Here is an 11,719-nt window from a genome sequence, read left to right as displayed (position 1 = left end):
ACTAAATGCCTAGGTTTACCTCCTCTGTACTCACATCCCACCATACCTTTGTCTGTACATTATACCTTGAAGCTATTTTATCGCCCCCAGAAACCTGCTCCTTTTTCTCTCTATTCTGGACGTCACAGACTACCAATTCTTATAGCTTTTAGCCGTACCCTCATACTTATTCTTCTCTGCTCCTCTGGGGATGTAGAGGTGAATCCAGGCCCTGCAGTGCCTGGCTCCACTCCTACTCCCCAGGCGCTCTCTTTTGATGACTTCTGTAACCGTAATAACCTTGGTTTCATGCATGTTAACATTAGAAGCCTCCTCCCTAAGTTTGTTTTATTCACTGCTTTAGCACACTCCGCCAACCCGGATGTCCTAGCTGTGTCTGAATCTTGGCTTAGGAAGTCCACCAAAAACTCTGAAATCTTCATCCCTAACTACAACGTTTTCAGACAAGACAGAACGACCAAAGGGGGCGGTGTTGCAATCTACTGCAGAGATAGCCTGCAGAGCTCTGTCCTGCTATCCAGGTCTGTACCCAAACAATTTGAACTTCTACTTTTAAAAATCCACCTCTCCAAAAACAAGTCTCTCACCGTTGCCGCCTGCTATAGACCCCCTCGGCCCCTAGTTGTGCTCTGGACACCATATGTGAACTGATTGCCCCCATCTATCTTCAGAGCTCGTGCTACTAGGTGACCTAAACTGGGACATGCTTAACACCCCAGCCATCCTACAATCCAAGCTTGATGCCCTCAATCTCACACAAATTATTAATGAACCCACCAGGTACAACCCCAAAGCCGCAAACACTGGCACCCTCATAGATATCATCCTAACCAACGTGCCCTCTAAATACACCTCTGCTGTTTTCAACCAAGATCTCAGCGATCACTGCCTCATTGCCTGCACCCGTAATGGGTCAGCGGTCAAACAACCTCCACTCATCACTGTCAAACGCTCCCTGAAACATTTCAACGAGCAAGCCTTTCTAATCGACCTGGCCCTGGTATCCTGGAAGGATATTGACCTCATCCCGTCAGTAGAGGATGCCTGGTTATTTTTTTTAAATGCCTTCCTCTCCATCTTAAATAAGCATGCCTCTTTCAAGAAATTTAGAACCAGGAACAGATATAGCCCTTGGTTCTCCCCAGACCTGACTGCCCTTAACCAACACAAAAATATCCTGTGGCGTTCTGCATTAGCATCGAACTGCCCCCGCGATATGCAACTTTTTAGGGAAGTTAGAAACCAATACACACAGGCAGTTAGAAACGCCAAGGCTAGCTTTTTCAAACAGAAATTTGCTTCCTGCAACTCCAACTCTAAAAAGTTCTGGGACATTGTAAAGTCCATGGAGAATAAGAACACCTCCTCCCAACTGCCCACTGCACTGAGGATAGGAAACTCTGTCACCACCGATAAGCCCACTATAATTGAGAATTTCAATAAGCATTTTTCTACAGCTGGCCATGCTTTCCACCTAACTACCCCTACTGCATTCAACAGCACTGCACCCCCCACAGCTACTCGCCCAAGCCTCCCCCATTTCTCCTTCTCCCAAATCCATTCAGCTGATGTTCTGAAAGAGCTGCAAAATCTGGACCCCTACAAATCAGCTGGGCTTGACAATCTGGACCCTTTCTTTCTAAAATTATCTGCCGAAATTATTGCAACCCCTATTACTAGCCTGTTCAACCTCTCTTTCGTGTCGTCTGAGATTCCCATAGATTGGAAAGCAGCTGCTGTCATCCCCCTCTTCAAAGGAGGTGACACTCTTGACCCTAATTGCTACAGACCTATATCCATCCTACCCTGCCTTTCTAAGGTCTTCGAAAGCCAAGTCAACAAACAGATTACCGACCATTTCGAATCCCACCGCACCCTCTCCGCTATGCAATCTGGTTTCAGAGCTGGTCATTGGTGCACCTCAGCCACGCTCAAGGTCCTAAACGACATCGTAACCGCCATCGATAAGAAACAATACTGTGCTGCCGTATTCATTGACCTGGCCAAAGCTTTTGACTCTGTTAATCACCACATCCTCATCGGCAGACTCAGTAGCCTTGGTTTCTCTAACGATTGCGTCGCCTGGTTCACCAACTACTTCTCTGACAGAGTTCAGTGTGTCAAATCGGAGGGCCTACTGTCTGGACCTCTGGCAGTCTCTATGGGGGTACCACAGGGTTCAATTCTTGGGCCAACTCTTTTCTCTGTATACATAAATGATGTCGCTCTTGCTGCTGGTGAATCTCTGATCCACCTCTACGCAGACGACACCATTCTGTACACTTCTGGCCCTTCTTTGGACACTGTGTTAACAACCCTCCAGACGAGCTTCAATGCCATTCAACTCTCCTTCCGTGGTCTCCAACTGCTCCTAAACACAAGTAAAACTAAATGCATGCTCTTCAACCGATCGCTGCCTGCACCTGCCCGCCTGTCCAGCATCACTTCTCTGGACGGTTCTAACTTAGAATTTGTGGACAACTACAAATACCTAGGTGTCTGGTTAGACTGTAAACTCTCCTTCCAGACTCACATCAATCATCTCCAATCCAAAGTGAAATCTCGAATTGGCTTCCTATTTCGCAACAAAGCATCCTTCACTCATGCTGCCAAACATACCCTCGTAAAACTGACCATCCTACCAATCCTCGACTTCGGCGATGTCATTTACAAAATAGCTTCCAATACCCTACTCAACAAGCTGGATGCAGTCTATCACAGTGCCATCCGTTTTGTCACCAAAGCCCCATATACTACCCACCACTGCGACCTGTACGCTCTCGTTGGCTGGCCTTCGCTTCATAATCGTCGCCAAACACATTGGCTCCAGGTCATCTACAAGACCCTGCTAGGTAAAGTCCCCCCTTATCTCCGCTCACTGGTCACCATAGCAGCACCCACCTGTTGCACGCTCTCCAGCAGGTATATCTCTCTGGTCACCCCTAAAGCCAACTCCTCCTTTGGTCGTCTCTCCTTCCAGTTCTCTGCTGCCAATGACTGGAACAAACTACAAAAATCTCTGAAACTGGAAACACTTATCTCCCTCACTAGCTTTAAGCACCAGCTGTCAGAGCAGCTCACAGATCACTGCACCTGTACATAGCCCATCTATAATTTAGCCCAAACTACTACCTCTTCCCCTACTGTATTTATTTATTTTATTTATTTTGCTCCTTTGCACCATATTATTTATATTTTATCTTTGAACTTTCTTCAAACTACAAATCTACCATTCCAGTGTTTTTCTTGCTATACTTTATTTACTTTGCCACCATGGCATTTTTTTGCCTTTACCTCCCTTATCTCACATCATTTGCTCACATTGTATATAGTCTTATTTTTTTATTTTTTTTTATTTTTTTTCCTTCTACTGCATCATTGATTGTATGTTGTTTTACTCCATGTGTAACTCTGTGTTTTTGTATGTTGTCGAACTGCTTTGCTTTATCTTGGCCAGGTCGCAGTTGTAAATGAGAACTTGTTCTCAACTTGCCTACCTGGTTAAATAAAGGTGAAATAAAATAAAAATAAATAAAAATTACATCCCCATAGCAGTACCAGTTACCATACCCCTACATTACATTCCCATAGCAGTACCAGTTACCATACCCCTACATTACATTCCCATAGCAGTACCAGTTGCCATATCCCTACATTACATTCCCATAGCAGTACCAGTTGCCATACCCCTACATTACATTCCCATAGCAGTACCAGTTACCATATCCCTACATTACATTCCCATAGCAGTACCAGTTACCATACCCCTACATTACATTCCCATAGCAGTACCAGTTACCATACCCCTTCATTACATTCCCATAGCAGTACCAGTTACCATACCCCTACATTACATTCCCATAGCAGTACCAGTTACCATACCCCTACATTACATTCCCATAGCAGTACCAGTTACCATACCCCTTCATTACATTCCCATAGCAGTACCAGTTACCATACCCCTACATTACATTCCCATAGCAGTACCAGTTACCATACCCCTACATTACATTCCCATAGCAGTACCAGTTACCATACCCCTTCATTACATTCCCATAGCAGTACCAGTTACCATACCCGTACATTACATTCCCATAGCAGTACCAGTTACCATACCCCTTCATTACATTCCCATAGCAGTACCAGTTACCATACCCCTACATTACATTCCCATAGCAGTACCAGTTACCATACCCCTTCATTACATTCCCATAGCAGTACCAGTTACCATACCCCTTCATTACATTCCCATAGCAGAGAGAAATAAGCTTTTTTTGTGCGTATGGAATATTTCTGGTATTTCAGCTCATGAAAATGGGACTAACACTTTACATGTTGCGTTCATATTTTTATTCAGTATAGTTTCTTTGCACCCCATGTATGGAACAATCTTCAGTTCCCTACAAATGGATGTATTGGAGCCTTTTCGGGCAGTTCAGAGTGTTGAAGAGGACCTCTGCTGAGGAATGGAATTGTTTTTCCATGAGTGTGTTTTATTATAATTCTTAGTATTTTTATTTTCTGGTGTATTTCGTGTAATTGCAAAAGAGACCAACGGCATGGGTCTGTTTCCATAGTGGCTGAGTAACAGTTAGGCTCAGGGCTGTCCGCAGACCTTTTGACAGGCAGTTGCTGAAATTGAAAAGAAAAAAAAAGAAAAATAAGTTGTTTACAGTTGGATGAGTTTTTTTTTGTAGAAAATAGTGGTGTAAAGTACTTAAGTAAAAATACTTTAAAGTACTACTTAAGTACTTTTGGGGTGTATCTGCACTTTACTATTTATATTATGGACAACTTTTACTTTTACTCCACTACATTCTTAAAGAAAATAATATACTTTTTACTCCATACATTTTCTCTGGCACCCAAAAGTACTCGTTACATTTTGAATGCTTAGAAGGACAGGAAAATTGTCAAATTCATGCACTTATCTAGAGAACACGTTGTCATCCCTACTGTGTCTGTGCCTGGGCGGACTCACTAAACACAAATGCATCTTTCGTAAATGATGTCTGAGTATTGGAGTGTGACCCTGGCTATCCATGAAATTTAAAAAACAAGAAAATAGTGCCACCTGCTTTGCTTAATATAGGAATTTTAAATGATTTATACTTTTACTTTTGATACTTAAGTATATTTAAAATCAAATGCTTTTGTATTTTACTGGCTGATTTTCCCTTTTACTTGGGTAACTTTCTATTAAAGGTATCTATACTTTAAGTATGACAACTGGGTACTTTTTCCACCACTGTCTAAAAGGCAAGTCTGTTTGTGAAAGCCCTTTCATAACCTTTCCTTCATAAACCAGACAACCAACCATTCCACCACTGGAGTATCCCCAGCATCACTCAGGCTGGGATAACATTCCAGTTAGTCAAAGTGACTCTTTGGCATGCAAACTGCATCTTCTGAGAGCTTATAGAGAACTGTAGAAATGGGAACTGATCATCCCACAGCCCCAATACCCCACCATCATACAGGAAGGAAACTACCCTAGTCGCTGTATCTTGCCCAGGATGACCAGTTAGCTGTTCAAGCTGGTCAGGCCCCAGAACTACAACCCCCACTGGCTACTGGTCAGGCTCCAGAACTACAACCCCCACTGGCTACTGGTCAGGCCCCAGAACTACAACCCCCACTGGCTACTGGTCAGGCCCCAGAACTACAACCACCACTGGCTACTGGTCAGGCCCCAGAACTACAACCCCCATTGGCTACTGGTCAGGCCCCAGAACTACAACCACCACTGGCTACTGGTAAGGCCCCAGAACTACAACCCCCACTGGCTAATTGTCAGGCTCCAGAACTACAACCCCCACTGGCTACTGGTCAGGCCCCAGAACTACAACCCCCACTGGCTACTGGTCAGGCTCCAGAACTACAACCCCCACTGGCTACTGGTCAGGCCCCAGAACTACAACCCCCACTGGCTACTGGTCAGGCTCCAGAACTACAACCCCCACTGGCTACTGGTCAGGCCCCAGAACTACAACCCCCACTGGCTACTGGTCAGGCCCCAGAACTACAACCCCCACTGGCTACTGGTCAGGCCCCAGAACTACAACCCCCACTGGCTGCTGGTCAGGCTCCAGAACTACAACCCCCACTGGCTACTGGTCAGGCCCCAGAACTACAACCCCCACTGGCTGCTTTGTCGCCTCACCCTTTGAGGGCACACTCCGGTACTGGTCGCCTCAAAGACTGAATCAACTATGCACACCACAGGAGGTTGGTGGCACCTTAATTGGGGAGGATGGACTCGTGGTAATGACTGGAGCGGAATAGGTGGAATGGTATCAAATACATAAAACACAGGGTTTCCATGTGTTTGATGCCATTCCATTTACTCCGTTCCAGACATTATTATGAGCCGTCCTCCCCTCAGCAGCCTCCACTGATGCACACTTGGCTTTAGTGGGGGAAAAAAAGGGCTGTACATATACACTTCTAGAGTAGCTAAGTGTTGTATTCCGGTTGTTTTCCTGTAACTTGGTTACACTACAGTGTGCTGGTGATGTGAAAGGCTTGTTATATTTTGTTGATATGCTATAAGTGTGTGAATGAGATAAAAACATGAACATGCATTGAAAAGCTTGGGCTATTCAAACAACAGAAGCATGGCAATACCACTTATATTCCTAGATATACCAAGAGCCGTATGAAAAACTCTTTAAAGACAAAATCTATCAAAATGAATAAGGGATACTTAAATGCAGGCTAAGGTGTTTGAGTGTAATCATGTCGGCCATATTGGATTCAGAATAAAATTGATTCACAACAACAGTTTTTATCGGCGTTTTATCTCAATCTACCTTAACAGAGCTTGAGAAAATCGCAAGGAAGATTGGTAGAAAATCCCCAAATCCAGATGTGACAGACATACTCAAGACGACTCAAACTGTAATGGCCGACAAAGGTGCTTCTACAAAGTATTGACTCGGGTGAGAATACCTACGTAAATTAGATTTCTGTATTTCATTTTTCAATAAAATGTGCAAAGATGTCTAAAATGTTTTTACTTTGTCATTATGGGGTATTGTGTGTTAATGGGTGAGTTCAAAAACATTTTTTTTTTATCCATTTTGAGTATTCACACCCCTAAGTCAATGCATGTTCCAATCCACTTTGGCAGCGATTACAAGCTGTGAGTCTTTCTGGGTAAGTCTCAGAGCTTTGCACACCTGGCTTGCACATTATTATTTTTAAAAAAATCTAAAAGCTCTGTCAAGTGGGTTGATGATCATTGCTAGACAGACATTTTCATGCCTAGCCGATTTAAGTCAAAACTAACTCTGCCACTCAGGTTTTTGTCCTTTTTACTTTAGAGCCTTGTTACAAACAGGATGTATGTTTTGGAATATTATTTATTCTGTACAGGCCTCATTTTCACAGTCATTTAGGTTAGTATTTTAGAGTAACTACAATGTTGTTGATCCATCCTCAGTTTTCTCCAATCACAGCCATTAAACTCTGTTTTAAAGTCACCATTGGACTCATGGGGAAATTCCTGAGCGGTTTCCCTTCCTCTCTGGCAACTGAGTTAGGAAGGATGACTCTATCTTTGTAGTGACTAGGTGTATTGATACACCAAGGTGTAATTAATAACTTCACCATGCTCAAAGGGATATTCAATGTCTGCTTTTATTTTTTTTACCCATCTACCAATAGGTGCCCTTTAAAAAAATAAAATAATAATCTAAACACTGACATTATAGGGTATTATGTATAGGCCAGTGACACCATCTCAATTGAATCCCTTTTAAATTCAGGCTGTAACAACAAAATGTGGAATGTCAAGGGGTGTGAATGCTTTCTGAATGCACTGTATATAGCCTATATGCCCCCAAGGCTAAAAGTTTAGCCCTTTCCACCTTGCATGGATTTTGTTCCATTTATCTGTTGGAAAGAATAAGAATAATGTGTGTGCAGGGACATGTTCAAAGAAAAGAAAACATTTTTATCTTAAATTCCTTTACATTCATAATTCTCTACTGTACAGAAATGAGAGTAGAGCAGCTCACAGATCACTGCACCTAAACATAGCCCATCTGTAAATAGCCTATCCAACTACCTCATCCCCACAACGTATTTATTTATTGATCTTGCTCCTTTGCACCCCAGTATCTCTACTTGCACATCTACCATTCCAGTGTTTAATTGCTATATTGTAATTACTTCGCCACCATGGCCTATTTATTGCCTTACCTCCCTAATCCTACCTCATTTGCACACACTGTATGTAGACTTTTTCTACTGTATTATTGACTGTATGTTTGTTTATTCCATGTGTAACTCTGTGTTGTATGTGTCGAACTGCTTTTCTTTATTTTGGCCAGGTCGCAGTTGTAAATGAGAACTTGTTCTCAACTAGCCTACCTGGTTAAATAAAGGTGAAATATATATTTTTTAAATGTATTTTTTTTTAGCATTTATTTTCTAAATAAACACACTCATCCAACTGTAAACAAGCTAGCTAGCAAGCTATACTGCTCACACAGAGAGCAAATAGGTGATCAGAGGGGTATCCTACAAAGCCAGCTAGATCTACTCTGGGTTTTCTAAAGCTAACCAGCTTCAGTTAGCTTCATATTCCAACTCAGGCTTGATCCGTACTATAATAGCGGATATTTCTTGTCCGCCTGCTGCTAACTGTAGCAGGCTTGTAACTGCACATGCACGTCACACATGTTTAGAATAAACTCTGAACTCTTACATTTTTTTCTTAACTCAGTTAAGAACAAATTCTTATTTACAATGACGGCCTAGGAACAGTGGTTTAACTGCCTTGTTTAGGAGCAGAACAACAGATTTTGACCTTGTCGGTTCAGGGATTTCGATCTTCTAACCTTTTGGTTACTAGTCCCAACGCTCTAACCACTAGGCTACCTGCCGCCCCAGCATTGAGACAATGCTGAAACATCAATCCATGGGCGAGTCAGTGGCACATTATTGTTTGCGCAAGAAATCAAAATGAAAGAATAGTTATGTTTCAAAGTTTCACAACGCTTAAGTTGTTACGAGTGATAAGTAGGACATGTGACATCCCGGCAACTTTGAGAAAAAACACCCACTTTATATCAGAGTTGTCTCCAGATGGTTATGCATATTCATGGAATGAGGCTAGTAGCATAGCATCTATCTCCATGGAATACAAGCGGTTGAAGTCAACCCTTATGGAATATTTTAAAAAATTATTACAATAATGAAATGTATCCACCAACCAAAAGAAAGGATAGGCGGGGGCTAGACAGCTCACCGTGCCGCTTTGTGGACAACAACTCCCATTTTAAGGGCGGAGAGACATGTATCTTGTCAGTATATCCATAATCTTTGGTTAAACTCATGGGTACGCTAGCAATTTACATTTGTCATTTAGCAGACGCTCTTATCCAGAGCGACTTACAGTTAGTGCATTCATCTTAAGATAGCTGGGTGGGACAACCACATATCACAGTCATAGTCAGTACATTCATCTTAAAATAGCTGGGTGGGACAACCACATATCACAGTCATAGTCAGTACATTCATCTTCAAATAGCTAGGTGGGACAACCACATATCACAGGCATAGAAATAAAATGTTCCCTCAAAGTAGCCATCAGAGTCAGAGCTATAAAGGGGAGGTGCAGGTTAAGGTGAGAAGGGGGATAGAGGTGAGGAGGAGGATTATTTAAGATACTGTTAAGTGTTTTTCTTCAATAACACAGACCCCAAAGCAAATCAGGGGGTGAAAAATATATTTATTCAAAGAGAACAAATCATAGTTATGCGGGAAAGTAGATGGTAGAAGGTCATTCTTCCCTGTCCTCAATGGTTTCTCCACTGAACAAAAATACCACAATTTATAACCCCCCACCCTAGCCTGTGGTTGAAAGTCATCCGCAGAGAGGGAGGATGGAGGGGGAGGAGGTGGAGGATTAAGGAGGGAGGAGAAGGTGGAAAGTAGTTTTCTAGGGTTAGAGTCAGCTCAGCCACAGAGCAGGAGGGGACGACCGAGAGGAAAGAGGACAGTGCAAGTCATAGTATGCGGAAAGTGAGTAGGGTCAAAGAGGCAGAATCAGGACACAGGAAGGGGCAAGGATTTAGCAGAAGGGAGAGATGACAGGATAGAAGAGGAGACAGTAATGGGAGGTAGAGAGCGATGATTGCGATGGCACATGACCATCTGGGTAGGGGCTGAGTGGTTAGAGTTGGAGGAAAGAGAGACAGGAAAGGAAACAAAGCTGTGATCAGAGACTATTATTAGGCAGTGAGATTATTAGGCAAACAGCCTCCAGTAAAGATGAGAGTCAAGTGACTTGCCTGCCTTGTGAGTGGGAAGGGATTGAGAAAGGGTGAGGTCAAATGAGGCAAGGAGCGGAAAGAGAGTTGGAAAGAAATTCATCGAAGACAGACGTCAAAAACTCAAGGGACTGAAGGGTAGTCCGCAGGTTAGCAGGCCACTGGGAAGACAGGCAGCACTTAAAGTAGATGGACCTAGCTAGTGAAAAGACTGTACTAGGCCACGACAGATAAAGACAAAAAATGTCTGACAGTCTTGACTTGAATGAGAACTGCCATCTATGGATTATATGTCTATATTTGGTTCCAGCTGTCAGTTTGTCTTTCGCAAATTTCAAAATACAATCGCAGGTAAAACGTAGCTTGGAAAGCAAATGCAGTCATTACTAAATGTGTCATGTGATAGGTATTTTACCTTTACAATTTTAGTAACTTTTTTTTCATAACTTTTGATTCATTAAATATTTAAATCAATCTACCTCACATGAAGGGGTTAATGACACAATCTTTGCCAGAGGGAGGGTATCTGATTTCAACTTGTGGCTCAGACACTTCAATCAGAATAAATGGAGTTAGCCTGACCCTGAACAGGTAAATTCTGAAGGATTTGTTGCCATAGAAATTCACCTGGCTAAAAGGTGAGCCACATTTGTATGACTGGTTATCCCGAGTTGAACTCAGTTGACCAAAGTTACCTTGCTAACTCCTCAAACCTGCTTCGTAGGAAACCCCTCTGCTATCAGCTGATTATAGAGAATGTAGAGCATGTAAGCTAGCTAGCTAAGATGTTGAAACAAACTAGTCATTTACTGTCGTTGGAGTTTGTTCTGCTGCTGACATCTGCCTCTTAGGCCTACTTATAAACAGCCAAATGTAACCTGTCCCTGACCATGAGAGACGACTCAAAAAGTAGCCACTACTCAAATAACTTCTCAACCCGTGTAGCTTCTGCCTGCAGGAAGAGTCCTCTGCATGCCCACATGAGGTCAAAGGAGCGTAGGAGGGGGGGAAATACATTTTCCTAAATTCTTTAAAAAAAATATTAACTAGTTTGATGGGCAATGGTTTACATTTTTAAATAACAAGAGAAAAGAGAAAGTAAATTAAAGATTATGTATTATTTAAAATCACCAACATGGCACTTTTCTCATAGGAAAACGTCCGACCAACCCTAGACCTCTACCTGGTTAGGTTAACTGTGTACTATGGCGTTAGGCCCATAGGGGCACGTGCCCCCTTCAGATTTGTCCTCTAACCTTTTTTTTCCCCTTTGTAATACTACTAGCCACTTAGAAATTTTATGAAGTTGGCTTTAGCTAGCCCAGATAGGCTCCCAGCCAATCAATTTAGAGTAGCTAGCTACCTTGCCTAAACACTACATGTATATCAGCCTGAAAGAAGTCTCTACAAGACAGAATGTTGAATAAAAAGATATGAGG

Source organism: Salmo salar, chromosome ssa28, assembly GCF_905237065.1.
Source record: "Salmo salar chromosome ssa28, Ssal_v3.1, whole genome shotgun sequence".
Taxonomy (NCBI): domain Eukaryota; kingdom Metazoa; phylum Chordata; class Actinopteri; order Salmoniformes; family Salmonidae; genus Salmo; species Salmo salar.
Note: the sequence above shows the minus strand (reverse complement) of the source record.